This window comes from Chionomys nivalis, chromosome 3 (genome assembly GCF_950005125.1).
Source record: "Chionomys nivalis chromosome 3, mChiNiv1.1, whole genome shotgun sequence".
Taxonomy (NCBI): Eukaryota; Metazoa; Chordata; class Mammalia; order Rodentia; family Cricetidae; genus Chionomys; species Chionomys nivalis.
The window spans coordinates 49,927,569-49,932,526 of NC_080088.1; the positions used below are offsets into that span (position 1 = coordinate 49,927,569).

Genomic DNA, 4,958 nt, shown 5'->3' on the forward strand with positions numbered 1-4,958 from the left:
TAGGAGAATAGACAGGGGTTCAAATAGGCTACTATAGGTCCCAAGGGAACCCATATGGGCAACATCACAGAGAGCTCTTGGTTCCATGGCTTACTGACCATAGATTCTGCCGGGGGTATCTCTCTCCTAGAATTCTTTTCATCAAGTCATCATGAATTCACTAATGTTTGATGTGGATAAAGCAGTACTATGACAGTACTATGAGCCTCCTGGTTAAAACCTTCCCATAAAATAGTCCACAAGAGACATCATTATGGCAATAAAATTGAAAGTGTTCAGAATACTGAGTAGCTGGTTATCCTACATGTGCAGAACCTCAACGCAGAGTAGCTATTCTTCTGCATAGCCCACTAACGAAAGTCGGTTGCTCCCAAGAAGCATGAAGTTTGCAAGTACCTGGCAACAGTGCACAGTGTTCCTATTCCTGGGGCCCTTGCTGGACCAACAACAAATTTGGTGTAAACTCAGGATGGATTTTGGAGGTAAGCGATCTGAGAAAATCAGTACTGGATTTCCTCCATACATGTAACAGATAAAAACAAAGTCTCTTAATTGTATTTAGAGGCAGACATTTGATTCAGTTAAACATGGCATGCTTCCCTGTGGTATGAGTCAACGGAAGTAGAAGAAAATATGAAAGGGAGACTGAGAGTAAGGACAGAATGCCAGGAATCTCAAAATAAAAAGAGATTGTGGAAAGACATGAGATTAGTCATTTTTTTTAATTCAACAATTTTCTGTCTCTGAAAAACAAAATGGTAAAGGTTTTGGAATATCTCATAGAAATTTTTCAATAAAACATGACACTAAATCTCACTGAATAAATTTAGTTTCCAGAGGAGACGTACTGGATAAAGGGAATATGTCAACATAATTTTGTTACCCTAGCTCAGAAAAACATGACTATCGAGACACTATTTTAAGTCAATGAAGCAATACAAAGAAAACTTCTATTTTTATTTTCCCTTGGAGTTCAGAAAAACTTATTTCCTCTGCCCCTGTCACTGCCCACTCCCTCGGTGATAACTCTATTTCTGCCATATCCTTGAGTGAATCATCTTCTCTTTGCTGTCGATTTTGTCTGTAATCTCTTTGAACCCAGTAGAATCATATTTTCCACACTATATTTAATACTTCATAGAAATTTCTACTTAAAATTAATTAATGAGAAACAAGACAAAATCCAAAGAGCAATATATTTTTTGAAAAAAATTCTCTTTCTTAAGCAATTTAATTTTATTTAAATTTCCACCTGTAATAATTCCAGAGGGATGGTTCCCTATGAATCCAGTAAAATCTTCCTCCATTGATCTAGAACAAATTGATAGCACTTAGTTTATTTTTGAAAGTGTTTTCAGTCTTTTCCTCCTCCACTTCCCTCCTTTTCTCCCTTTTCCTCTTCCTGCTCTCTTCCCATCCTCCTCTCCCCATTCTTTCCCTCCTCTTCTCCTCTTCCTTCTTCTGTTTCCTTGGTAAAACAAGAAACAGCAGATGATACCCTTGCAGCAGAAGTGCCCAGAGGACCCAGGAGCCCAGGATTAGGAGGCCACCCTGCTTGACTGGAGGTCTTGGCAACAGTCTTAAGAGCTGAGGTCATGATTGAAGCCACTGGGTTCATGGAGGTAAAGCAGAAGACAAGGAGTGGATTCCTGTCACCAAGCTGGGCCTGCTGGTTAAGGACATGAAGATCAAGTCCCTGGAAAAGATATGTCTATTTTCCCTACCCATTAAGGAATCCAGGATCATTGATTTTTTTTTTTCCTTTCACATGTCCCTGAAGGATGAGGTTCCAAAGATCATGCCAGTGCAGAAACAGATTCAGTCTGACAAGCAGACCAATTTCAAGGCTTTTGTCGCTACTGGGGAGTACAATGGTCATGTTGGTCTTGGTGTTAAGTTCTCCAAAGAGGTAGCCACTACTATCAGAGGGATCATCATCTTGGCCAACCTTCTCATTGTGCCTGCGTGGAAAGGCAATTGGAGAAATAAGATTGACAAGTTCCACACAGCTCCATGCAAAGTGACAGGGCACTGTAGCTCTGTGTTTCTGTGTCTTATGCCTACCCCCAGAGGCACTGGCATAGTTTCTGCTCCTATGTCCAAAGAAACTGCTGCTGATGACTGATATTGATGACTGCTATACATCAGCCAGGGACTGCACTGCCACCCTGGGCAACTTTGCCTAGCTCACCTTTAATGCTATCTCTAAGACCTGCAGTTACCTGACCCCAACCTTTGGAAAGAGACTGTGTTCACCAGTCTCATCGGGAATTCATGGACCATCTTGTGGGAAAACTCACACTAGAGCATCTGTTCAGAAGACCCAGGTTCCAGCCGAGGTCACCACATAAGGGTTTTTTATGCAAAAAAAATTAAGTGAATGAAAGACTTTTAAAAAAAGAATTTCTATTAACTGCTTATTTGGAGATTGGATAACATCCCTCTATTATTTCATTTAATACTGTTAGTCTCAATTTAGATGACCTTTCTATTTGCTTTTATCTGTTTCGTGTCATCATTCTCTCCAGTACCTTACTTAAAAGATCTTAGTTAATGGAACTTTTTCAGGGTCCATAGCTGTGAACCTCATGTCCAGGAATGATCTCTAAGTGATGACTTTCAGAGTTAATGTCTGAAAGAATAAAGTGTCTTATCCCTTGAGATTCCCTCTCAGTTTGTCTGATAATTGTGACTCTCTGCACCATCATCTGAGTGCTCTCTTCCTGATTCTAGAACATTCTAGTTGACTGGTACAGGCTAGTACATACTGCCCCTGCATTCTTGTTCCTTAATTTACCAAATCAAAATAGATTGACTTCACAAAACACAGGCAATCCAAAAAAAAGTGCACAGGGATCTTTTGCAAGATGTATGTTTGGCAAATACAGACCAATCATCTTCTTGCAAATACAATCCACAAGATGGCTGGATGTCCCTGCCAAGTTTCATTTTTCTTTCAATGTGGCCTGAGAAGTTGTTTGAAAGGAAGACACTGCGGGAGATCCTGTGGTTGATAAAATTGATATAAGCATGTGCATGTCACACATGCACCCCAAAGGCCTTGCCTAAAATATTTACAAATAAAGTGCCCACCCTCTCAGTTGCTCTCTGGCTTTATATTTACCAAGAGTCAAATCATCTAAATATGGGTGATCAGGGAAATGAGAATTAAATTAATAGAAGTACCTTTGTCCTTTCTGTTGACTTAAAACAATGGCATTTATGAGATACTATTTGAAGACCATACAGGAGGCAAATGAAAACTCTTTTTAGTTTGATTTATCCCTTGTTCACTGCTCTAGAGGAGGTTGGATCTAGGAGAATGGAGGCAATAAATGAGGTAGGATAACATTTAATGCGACAGCTAACTTTATTCACCACATAAGACAATGTATACTCTAAGGATTAAAATAGTCAAATGTATAGTGTACAATCATAAGAGGCATATACACAAATAACAGTAATTAATATTTGTAAAGAATAATCTGAAATAAACTCATTTCTATCTGCTATACCTGGGAGGGGCACAAAAACATAATCCAAAAAAAAAAATTTGTGTTTTTGAAAAGACTGAGGTCTCAAGACTTTCATCTTGGTTTCCTGAAGCTTTCTCACAAGCACTCAGAAATCTCCTCACAGGAATTTATTCTTGGGCCACTTTTTTTTCAGAAAATACACAAGAAGCAGGTTCTCTGGGACTAAGAACTAAAATTAATACAGTAGTTTCATTGTGTGATATCTGCCTAGACCACAATAGCTCAGCCTTAAGTATAATTTAGGGCCACATAAATATAGTAAAGCAACTCTTACGAGCTAACCCAAACATCACTCACTAGTGGCCATAGTTATTTGTACCAAAGATAGACATTGATTGAAAGTGCTCAATTTCTCTCTCCCAAGACTGGTAATTTGGGCAATGAAGCAGCCATTCATAAGCACATGGAACCACAAGACAAAAACAATGAGTTATGTGTTACCAAGGCCCAGCTTCATCTCTTTCTAAAGTTTCTATGCACCATCTCTGATTTTTTCTAACCGTAGTCCCTTTTGGTTTTCTTAATTTAGTTTATCAAACCCTCGACTAGTAAGAATGAGGCTAAGAAAAGACGTTAGAATGTGAGTCACCAGCACAGACCTGAACTGCCATGGTCATCAAGACAAATCATTTGGGCTTCTTCCTCTGCTTCACCTACAGCTTCATCAGATTCTTAGTTTCCTGCTCATTTCATCAAATTGAGCATTACACATGGGACTCTGCGTGTCTTTGTGAGAGTAGATGACTAGAGCTGGCCTGCCTTGGATTTCAGAGAGAATCAATTCAACAATCTCTGTAGCCACTGGGCCAACTGCATGTTCATTTGCTCTGGTTTTCATTATTTTTCTCACCCTGTAGATGGCCACTATAGCTTCCATAATATACCTATTAAATGTCTCTCTGTTTTTCTCTAAGTCTAAACAAGTTAAGGGGCTTTTGTGAAGAAGTATGAAAAGTGAAACATTTTTCTTTTGGACATCTCTACATACCTGTTTCTCTCTGGCACTCACTAAATATGAACAGACTATTAGAACCATCATGCTAATGTTCAATATAGAAAAGACTACATTGCCCCAGGTGTAGTGGTACATGCCTTTAAAGCCAATACTTAGGAAGTAGAGGCAGGAAGATCTCTGCAAGTTTGAGGTCATCTTGATCTACATAGCTCAGACTATAGGTCATAGATCAGACCAGCCAGGGCTACATAAGGAAATTTTGTCTCAAGTAGAAAAAAAAAAGACACCTACAATCAATAGCCATACAGAGAGAAGCAAAATTAGTCTGGCTGAGCTAGTGAAGGGTCCTAGTTCTTGTATATGCCATATCTCCTGACCAGTGACTTCAAACTGTCTCTTGCAGTGCCTTGTAAAAAGGCATTACAACACATTTCCAACAAGATTTCTTGCTGTCTTTGCTCTCATTA

At 39.2% G+C, this 4,958-nt stretch overlaps 1 pseudogene; it reads left to right on the plus strand.

The window, feature by feature from the left end:
- The first annotated feature begins 379 nt into the window (after nucleotides 1-379).
- LOC130871268 (40S ribosomal protein S2-like) lies at nucleotides 380-2,351 on the plus strand (annotated as a pseudogene).
- The last annotated feature ends 2,607 nt before the right edge of the window (nucleotides 2,352-4,958 follow it).